Source organism: Mytilus galloprovincialis, chromosome 8, assembly GCF_965363235.1.
Source record: "Mytilus galloprovincialis chromosome 8, xbMytGall1.hap1.1, whole genome shotgun sequence".
In the NCBI taxonomy this organism is placed as follows: Eukaryota; Metazoa; Mollusca; class Bivalvia; order Mytilida; family Mytilidae; genus Mytilus; species Mytilus galloprovincialis.
In genome coordinates this window covers 90,963,882-90,975,104 of record NC_134845.1, presented here as the reverse complement: position 1 = coordinate 90,975,104, position 11,223 = coordinate 90,963,882, and the positions used below count along the sequence as shown (strand labels likewise).

Sequence of the window (11,223 nt, the reverse complement as noted above, 5' to 3'; positions counted from 1 at the left end):
TCATTATATAAACTGAAACTGAAACTCTTGTCTATGTTAAAATGCACTGACGTAAATTAATAGCATAAGATGGATGTGAGAGGGTTAAGTGTTGATCAGGACACATGTTACACTGTATGTATAAAACTTGTGATCACTTTTGATTTTGTTCAAAAAAATTTCAAAAATATGTCCTTAGATATTTAGAATCTGACAGTTATGTCATTCTAAAACTTTCCGTTTAGAAGAAAAATACAATCATAGAAGCTATACTTAAAAAATGTACCAGTATACTTGATATCGCTGCTATTCAGAATTAAGCATATACATGTCTTTCTTTTTGGAGAAGACGTTACTAAGTTGAAAGACTTGTGTCTAATCCATTTGTCTCTTTTTGGAACAACAAATTATGTTTAAACTATGTTTTTCTCCAAAAAAAAAATCCGTTTATTCTTCGGTATGATATGTTTTGTTTTGATTGCAGTGATAAGAAAAGATAAAAAGTATCATTTCTTTCTTTGAATATGACATCAATAGAATATCGGTGTTCTCATTAACTAGCTTTTTTCTAAATTAGTTGACAAACAAAGATCTTTTCAGAGCAAAGATTCGCGCGGACCGCTCGGAATTTTGTGCAATTTTATTTGAAGTCAGACATTTATACAAAACTGTACTCGTTGTTGAGTTTGACAATCCTGCAAAAGATACACATTATATCATAGTCTATAATACTGTAATCAAGACAATATAACCAAATAGGTAAATAGTAAGCACACAATCAAATTAAAACAACGGAATACCTTCAATGCGATCGAGATTCAGCTCGCCGTACAACTGCCAGTAAGGTAAATAAACAAGATCTTTAAACAGCTCCCAGGGGGACAACACCGAATTTGGAAACAAAACGGCTTGGTACATGATTCCAAAACTGAATACGAATAATGCAAACAGAGAAATAAAAAATGCAAGATCTTTCATCTGAAAAATAAAGATACACTATTAGTAAAAAATCCAATTCAAAATGCATATTGTCAGTTTAATTTGATTTTTTTCAGAAAAAAATGTTTCTATATTTTAAGCAAAAACTTAAAAATCAATAAATATAGATAGTTGAAAACACTGTCAAAACATACACGAACTCAAAACATATAGTCATATGTTTTTAATTTGAACGAACGTAATCTATGTATTACTGGTAAATTATTAAGGGATTTCGTTTCCCTAAATTACTTAAAACCTTTACAAACTGTTTTCATAGATAATGATTTGATTTTGAAGTTTTGTTGTACCTGTAAACAACTTATTTTAAACAGGATATCACATCAAATTTTCAACTGATTTTCATAGTTCTTTCTTAAGTTGTACTGTTATATCACTGTCCTATATTAGGGGAAGGGTTGGGATCCCGCTAACATGTTTAATCCGCCACATTATGTATGTACCTATTCCAAGTCAGAAGCCTTTAATTTAGTGGTTGTCTTTTGTTTATGTGTAACATATTTGTTTTTCGACATTTTTTATACATATATTAGGCCATTGGTTTCCTTGTTTGATTTTTTTCTACCTTGACATTTGGGAGTAATTTATAGCTGACTATGCGGTATGCGCTCTGCTTTTAGTTGAAGGTCGTACGGTGACCTACAGTGCCATTGATATAGTGATATGAGTGAACCATACACGTTAGGGAACGACTCAACATAATTTAACGAATAATAACCGTGAAAGAGAGCACCAACTATTGAATTAAAGCCACTTGTCTTGATGTGTGCGTCGCTGTGGTTATGACTGGTATTTATAAACAATCATTTAAATGCTGAACGTATTGCGTCGGTGTTAAAGCAATTCCCACAACGTGTTATTCTATTCGAATTACTAATATATTTCAAACCCAAACACAACAACTTTAGCCTAACTTATCTTAACTAGTCAGATTTGACAGTTTCACCATCTTCAACTTTGAGAGTGGTTTGACTTTTTAACTTATTAAATGGAGCACCGTTGATGTGTTTTCTGAAGACAAAACACGCTTCTGGAGTCTGATTAAGTACTAAATGATCTTGGTGTAGTCTGAATTGGTCTCGACCAAGGTTCAATACGTCTCGACTAGACTCGACCTTCAAATTAAGTCTTGACTGGTGTAAATCATCCCATCTAACTAAATTAAATATAATTAATTAAATTCTTTCATTTTACATCAATGAATCAAACTACCAAATACACTGGAATGTATAGACAAGATCTATATTTAATTTAGTTATATGTGATGATTTACACCAGTCAAGACTAAATTTGAAAGTCCATACTATTCGAGACTGGTTGAGACTAATCGAGACCGGTCGAGACTTATTGAGACAAAGTCGAGACTAGTCGAGACAGGTCGAGACTGGTTGAGGCTTGGTCGACACCAATTAAGACTACACCAACATCATTTAGTACTAATTCAGACTAATTCAGAGACCTAGTCGAGTACAGGTAAGTTCAGTTAAGTACTGTTGAGACCTATTGGAGACTATTCGGGTAAAATGTGTGCTCGATTTTACTGGTCGAGCACAAAAACTGGTCTTTTCAGACTCTGAGCAGTGTGTAGTGTATATGTAATGAGTGTTTTGGACAGATGAATAAAAATGTTACAGAGTTAACATGTTGTCGGACTTTCTTTAACTGATTGAATATTTACCATCCTTCCTATCATTACGACTTTTGGCCCAATGTATCTTTGGATGAAGAAAAAATGCATGCTGCGCAAGATAAACATAGAAAGAGTAAGTGCATAAGACATTCTGGCAAAGTAAAATTGGTTCGAATTCAGTAAACATCTGAGAATCACCGACACAAGGAAAAGAAAATACATCGCAATGTCAAATATATTCCAGACATCTTTAGCCCAGTACTGAAGATTTTGTGTAAGTGATCCTCTGTTTGTCTGCAATATCTGTGAATAAAATTTGGATATTTTGCTATATCAGGTTAATACTAAAATCTATAAAATAAACAGAGATTTAATTTTCTATTGATTTGACATATCGTATCAGGAATATTCAGCTTAATTAGTTTGGAATCATTATAAGTTAACTTAAAGATTTCAAATTTAAAAAGAAAATAAATCATAATTTCTGAATTCAAAGTTGTAATGCTATTGTGACAACTGCATATATCCAGGAAATGCATATGTTTATGTCCAACAAGTAACATGATTCAGCAATGCCACATACGAAGAACTAATAATTAAATTTTATGAAATTACATGTGTAGTGTTGCCTTCAAATGGATTTTAAATATTTTCGTTGGTATGTTCATAGCTATAGGAATATGTGGTGTGAGTGCAAATGAGACAACTCTCCATCTAAATAACAATTTCAAAAAAGTAAACCATTATAGGTCAATGTACGGCCTTCAACACGGAGCCTTGGCTCACACCAATCAAAAAGCTATAAAGGGCCCCAAAATTACTAGTGTGAAACCATTTAAACTGGAAAACCAACGGTCTAATCTATATAACAAAACAAGAAACGAGAAACACGTATAAATTACATAAACATACGACAACTACTGTACATCAGATTTCATGTCTGATTGTTACAAAACCTAGTGTTTATTTATTCATATCAAATGATCAAATAATTCCTAGCTATAGATAGACAACTTGTATACTGTTTCTTTTCATTTTTTTTTATACACTATACCTTATTAATTTGTAGATGAAAATATATTTGTTTATACGACTTGTACATTGAACAAGAATTATTATTTTGAACTAATTTAACATATTCTACGGTAAATGCCCTGGTGAATGCCCGGTTGAGAGCAATAAAATTAACGGTACCAATTTTCTTGCACCAGATGCGCATTTCGACAATACATGTCTCTTCAGTGAAGTTCCGATCTGTTGGTCAATTATCCTATATCTATAAGTACCAGTAATACTTTTTTAAAATTTGTATTTGGTAAGCAAAACGGTGATAGGTGTAAACTAGGACCACTGACAAATTTTGTAAACGAATATAAGAATGGGTCTACTGAATTGTTTCAATAACACATATTTCATCTAAAAGAATTAGTGTTCAGTTTGACATACAAGAGAGATGTTTGTCTAGCTACAAAACCAGGTTAAATGAAAACGCCTTTAGCAAATTTTGACTACGACTGTTATCATCTATTCGTTTGATATATTTCAGCTTTTTGTTTTGGCATTTGATTCGGGACCTTTTTGTTTTTTTTTACTTTTTTAGCTGTACCTGTCTTATTTCCTCCAGTGCTAGTGACAAAGTCCACAACCAAGTCAAATATTCAAGCGTAGAAGGCGGTCTTTCTGACAAAGGGTACAAATCAGTCAACACAAATAGTGCAAAGATCACCAAGAACGCTATATACGTAACCTACAAAAGAAGGAGAATAAAGGTTTTAAATCAACCATATTAATAATACTTAGCTTATCTGGCAGACAATAGTCCATGAACTTATCCTTTTGTGTATGGTTTCAATATATGATAGTAAAAAATCAAAAAGTGCCAAAAAAAGGCGACCAAGTGAATTGAAAAAAAAAGCATACATTAATTTCTTCCATAGCAGCAATTCCTAAATAAACTGACTGTAAAATGTCACATATGATTTATTGTTGAATCCGTCGATATTTCACACGTGTTCAAGTTAATTTACATCTATATACATTTTTTGAAATTAAGGTATTTTGTATAATGCCTGCAAGTTTAGAATAATCTTTTTTCAGTCATTTAAAAAACGACTGGAAAATTTGAAAGACATTAAAATTATTTAAAAAAAAAAATATTCTTTGAAACTGTACCATTACAAGTTGACCAACAGAGCAGTTTTACGTATACAATTATGTTTTATACTAAATTGTTTTAAATTCACACATGCACCATCAACTACATCAAGAATATTTCAAAACGTGAGGTTTTTAGTTTTGAGATTTGGCAATCATTCTATAAATTGTATTGTTTTTCTTTTTGTCAATCTAGATTTTGTTTAATCAATTTGGATCAACAAACAAATGGTGAAAACGTATGCATTTGGCACACACGATAAACAGTCATTTTCATTTGTTTTGTACATCCGGTTGAGTCATGAGATAAATTAAAGCTACATAGAGTTTGAATGATTAAATAATATTTTGTTTCGATTAAAAAAATGCTCAGAACATGTGAAAATGTGGCACAAAATATCGGTCCGATTGCAGACGACTTTGTCTTTGAGAAATTGACTACCGCCGGAAACAACATATTTTGCTGATCAGTAACCGGAGATTTTTCTTAATATGAGACAGGCTTAACCTGTGAATGGGGACGAAGTCTGTATGTATTATCTTTTTAATTCAAACATGTAAATAAAAGAAACGGAAATACCGTAACGTTCCCGATTTTTGTTCTATTGTTAGGGATTTAGTTGTGACGTTCTTTAAGTTATGACGTCATAATCAATGTAAACAAAAGAAATGCTTTCATCAGGTAACGGTTTTTTTCATATCAAATAATAATTAAAAATGAATTTGTCTGGAGTTCCAATCTTATATTTTACTAGACTGATAAATATAAAAAAAAAATCAAAGTCTCATGCAAACAGGACAGATTTCTGCGCAAATGCGGGGAAAACCGGAACAGGGAGTAGATCTGAAAAAAAAGTTAATGATTTTGAGATCATTAGTAGAATGAAAAATTCGGGAAATTTTCCCTTTTTTTTTTTATTATTGATTTTTCTACCATAATTCGGGACTTTGTCCCCAAATAAGTTAACGAGAAAATTGAACAATTTTTGCAAGTAATATTATTTGCTATTTCCGTATGATTTTGTCTACAAATAGACTAAACGGAGAAAAATAACAAATAAAAAAAAATCTTCGAGCAAGAGGCTTTAAAATCAATAAAGCATACTTCACCGTTGACACTCTTCAACCGTACGGATGTAAACGAATTGTTAGATAGAACCAGGTCAATGCTAAAAGATGTTAGAAAACTTAATTGAGATGTCCAGATATCTATGCCAGATGAAGTTTTTGTTAATCTCACTGGACTCACCAGACAACAGTTTGACGTTGTCGCCACACACGTCACAGACTTGAGAAACTCTGAAGTACGCCCAATAAGAACATGTCTATTTATTCTTCTTGTCAAATTACGCACTGGATTACCAAACACAATCTTGGAAATTTTTTTCAGCCTTCAGTCCTATAATATACGGCGAGCCATACGCTCGGCTCGAGAATCTCTAACCAAAAATGGTGTTCCATCATTTTTAGGATTTAACCATATGAGTCATTCCGTTTTTGCCCAGAGTCATACAACTCCAACTGCCAAAACATTGTTTACAGGGAACAATGAAGACAGAGCTGTTCTGATCCTATAGATGGGACATATATATATACTTACAGAACAGTTCATACCACAAGTTCCAGAAGAACCCCTACAGTATGCATAAAAAACGACGTTTAGTCAAACCCATGATTATAGTTGGATCTGATGGCTACATTTTGAGTGTCTTTGGGCCATATTATGCCAATGCCCACAACAACGATGCCCCGATTACCAATCATTTATCTAAAACCAATGCGGAAGATATAAAGCAATGGATAAAGGACGATGACGTATAAGAAGTGGATAGAGGTTTCAGAGATGCTCAGGCTTTCCTTGAGAGCTTGAATTTAAAAGTAGAAATGCCTGGTTTCATCAAAAAGGGACAAAAAGACTTATAACAAAAATTTGATGGGTAGTAAGTTGAAAGCTCCAATGGACGCATTGAACAGTGGCGCTTTCTGGACAAAGTCGTTTCAAACCACTTCGTTCCCTAGATTGGAGATTTTGTCAGAATTGTTTTTGCATTTATTAATTACTTCCGGGTTCCACTGATTAATGACTTTTGCAATGAAGAGCTTGGCGAAACTATGCTGCATAGAGCACAGCTTGGTAACCAGGAATAGAAGTATGTCGAGGACAATAATTTAATTCGCAAAAAGGCTATCTATTCTGAAGTAAATGGCACGGAAAACGTTTTAGATTTTCCTTAACTTATTCTCCAACAAATCAAAGATATAACTATGGGAGTATATCAACTGAAGCTTGCCATCTTTCTGATGACAATTACATGCTCCAGACTTGCCGTGACTGTCGTAATCTGTTACGGGTAAAACTAACATCCAGACATTCGTGCTTAAGAGTGTAGTCTATGGATTGAATTTATTAGTAGAGATGAAGTCACTGGTTGGTATTGCACCTGTAAAGTTGGCGCCCGGGTAGTCGGTTGTTGTGCGCATATTGCATCTACAATGTAGTACCTTGGTTATAGCAGGTGGGAACTAGAGACACAAAGCACGTGTAAATATGCAGATTCAATTTTGAATGCAAAAGATGTGCCACTTGAAACAGATTTTGATTCTGATAGTGACGGTTTCATAGAGGAATGACTCTCTTACACTCATATGTATTGACAGAGGTTAAGATGTAAATGCATAGAAATAGTGAATTTATTTCACAGGGGTTGGGTTTTTTCATTGTTGTCTTAACAAACTATTTTCTTTCGGAGATCAGTATCCGATTATTGTTGTTGTCTTGCTGAATTCTTTTAAATTTTAATGTTGAATAAGTTTTTTTCTCGCTGAGCGTACATACTTTACTGATAATTATCTGCTCACTAATTGGGAATAAGAATAAGTTGATACACATTTTAAGTCACATGGCAGATACATAAAAAAGTAGATGTGTTATGGTTGCCAATGAGGTTAGATCCATTTGAGTTTAAGAAATAGCTGAGGTATCAGTCTTTTTGCTCTTACTGAACATACTATACATTAAACAGTATTTAAATCTAAATAATGAACTACACTTATACAGAAATATAAAGTAGTTTGGACAAAAGCTTGTTTAAGAATAAATAGAATGTGGCGGTGTCATACATGTCCTAACCTGGGACAGTGGTGTAACAGTACAACATAAGAACGAACTATAAAATCAGTCTAAAAAGGTTGAAATCATCACAAGAAATATATCTATTCAAAACACATAATCGGTTCAATTGATGCACACACCATTAACCAACATAACCATGTCTTTTGATTAAAGTTTCGTCCGTGTTGATATTATCGTATATCAAACGCAAATATGTGAACAGTTTTCAATATTTATACTAAAGAACAACTGTTCAACTTAAGTCTAGCAACGTTCTAATACGGAACATGTAGAGTGTTCTCCCAATAGTTGATTGATAGTCATATATATAAACAACCGTTTTATATGCTTTTGTATTATACAGCTTTTATTTTATTTCAAAGTTTCTCATTTACTGTGAAGCTAGTTTGATCTGACATCAACAAAAATAGTTAGCATTTTATAAGAGTAAATTTACCATATAAAAGAAGAATTTTGCTGCAGGCGCTCTGTAAAACAGGTATACACGATTGAATATCCAAAGAAACGATTCGTCTTTATTAGTGTCGTTTTCTGGTTTTTGGTCCTCGACCTGGTTTTGGAAAGGCTGTTTTTGCTCTGAAGTCATGTTTTTATTTTCAATAGTAATGAATCTTATCTTTTGAATTATCAACATAGGTAGAAATACAGCTGTACAAATCTAAAATATAATACATATGTGCACAAACACTATCATAAAATGCAAACTACATTTTTAAATGTTGAAAGAATATACGAACAATCGCCTATACAGAAGAGCCATCATCATGGATTTATATTGTGTTTCTACTCAAATATGATGTGTTTATAAAATAGTGCTGTTATTGTACCAGCTTGTCTGGGTTTTTTTCAGTATTGAATGTTTGAAAAGCAGACGAAACGCGCGTCTGGCGTATATACTAAATTTAGTCCTGGTATCTATGATGAGTTTATTTACAACCACTGGATCGATGCCACTGCTGGTGGAGATTTATTTCCCCGACGGTATCACAAGCCCAGTAGTCAACACTTTTTGTGCTGACATGAATTGTCATTGATATGGTTATATTTATAAATGTACTGTTCACAAATTTTTTAATTGTTTGAAATACTAAATCTTTTCTACCTCAGGCATTGTCATTTTGTTTATTTTCTTTGGTTACATCTTCTGAAATCAGACTCGGACTTCTCTTGAACTGAATTTTAATGTGCGTATTGTTATACGTTTACTTTTCTACATTGGTTAGAGGTATAGGGGGAGGGTTGAGATCTCACAAACATGTTTAACCCCGCCGCATTTTTGCGCCTGTCCCAAGTCAGGAGCCTCTGGCCTTTGTTAGTCTTGTATTATTTTAATTTTAGTTTCTTGTGTACAATTTGGAAATTAGTATGGCGTTCATTATCACTGGACTAGTATATATTTGTTTAGGGGCCAGCTGAAGGACACCTCCGGGTGCGGGAATTTCTCGCTACATTGAAGACCTGTTGGTGACCCTCTGCTGTTGTTTTTTATTTGGTCGGGTTGTTGTCTCTTTGACACATTCCCCATTTCCATTCTCAATTTTATAGATTAACTTAGCTGTATTTGGCAAAACTTTTAGGAATTTTGGTTCTGAATGCTCTTCAACTTCGTACTTTATTTGGCATTTTAAACCTTTTTTGGATTCGAGCGTCACTGATGAGTCTTTAGCAAACGAAACGCGCGTCTTGCGTATATACTAAATTTAGTCCTGGTATCTATGATGAGTTAATTTACAACCACTGGGTCGATGCCACTGCTGGTGGAGATTTATTTCCCCGAGGGTATCACAAGCCCAGTAGTCAACACTTTTTGTGCTGACATGAATTGTCATTGACATGGTTATATTTATAAATTTACTGTTCACAAATTTTTGAATTGTTTGAAATACTAAGTCTTTTCTACCTCAGGCATAGATTAACTTAGCTGTATTTGGCAAAACTTTTAAGAATTTTGGTTCTGAATGCTCTTCAACTTCGTACTTTATTTGGCATTTTAAACTTTTTTGGATTCGAGCGTCACTGATGAGTCTTTAGCAGACGAAATGCGCGTCTTGCGTATATACTAAACTTAGTCCTGGTATCTATGATGAGTTTATTTTGGCCATTGCACATTTTTTATATATGAGACTGTTTTTTTTTATTGTTTTTATTTGTTCGTATTGTATAATGTGTTAAACATTAAGTCAAGTCGCCCCGTTTGAAGCCGACTTAATCGTATGGATTAAGTTTATAGTCCATGTTATTAAAGACAAATCGATGACCTTCAGCCGTTTTTGTTTGGATTAGATAACACTGACGCTGAAAAATTCGTCCTATTTATTCCGGATAACTACACTTCACAAAAAAAAAAATGATCTAGCATTGTAAAACAAATATGACGACTACTCATCTTTCTTAAGTTTCAACTTCCATACTTTCAAAGGGTAGACTTTGACGTTACAGGCAAATTAAATTGATGTATATTAAGCAAGCGATGTCTTTTTAGTTGGTACTGTTGAAATACTTAAGATGCAGTGATAATAATTTCAATAATACACCAATAACAACTACATAGTGTTTTGCACCCACTATAATCATGACCAATAGAAAAAATTGAATACATCTTCTCGTGAATCAGAAGTTGTTTACAGAAAAAAAGAAATTTATTGTGTGGACCTTGAAAATTCTTATTTAGGGAATAGAAAAATTAGTTCCAACAATGGAATAAACCGATACTGATATAACCAAATGCAAGACTATCTGATCTACAACATATGTGGTTGAGTTTTGTAAATTGATATTATAGCAGAAGGGTAATCTAATCGGTACCAATTGTAACTCATCAATAACAAACTTTTGTTTGTACTTATATAACATGTATAAAGCCATCAAAATGCACAGAAACCTCATTATCAACAATAAATAAATTGTTTAAAGTTCATTTTGCGATCAATGATGTCATCTTATCATATTTTATATTTTCTTTGACTGTATTAAGGGTTTTGTCAATTGTATTTTTATTTAGCAGAAAAATACCCTGTATAATAAATTTTAAAGAGCATTCGTCCAGATCAACAAATATTTTCTGTTCTCTAAAGGTTTTCTAACAAATGCATAAGAACTTAATATTACTAATTGCGTGTTTCAAAAAAACTTAACATACCCTCCAGGATGGTGTATATAACGCAATATTTCCGCTCCATATACTGCTGAGCTTTGCTTGACATGCAGTGTGTGCCATAAATGTCGTCAAGTTTTGCGAGTAAGCAATCGTGAGTGGTGTAGAATTGAATCGACCAACCTTTGTTACTAGTACTTTAAGAGCAGTTTCACGATCATTTTTATACAACTC

At 33.1% G+C, this 11,223-nt stretch overlaps 1 long non-coding RNA gene across 1 annotated transcript; it reads right to left on the bottom strand.

Annotated features, from left to right (window-relative positions):
- Window positions 1-2,688: 2,688 nt before the first annotated feature.
- Window positions 2,689-8,533, bottom strand: LOC143043667 (uncharacterized). Its single transcript, XR_012968536.1, has 3 exons — window positions 8,332-8,533; window positions 4,215-4,355; window positions 2,689-2,911 (listed from the first exon to the last, which is right to left on the bottom strand). It is a non-coding gene; the product is annotated as an uncharacterized LOC143043667 (long non-coding RNA).
- Window positions 8,534-11,223: the final 2,690 nt, after the last annotated feature.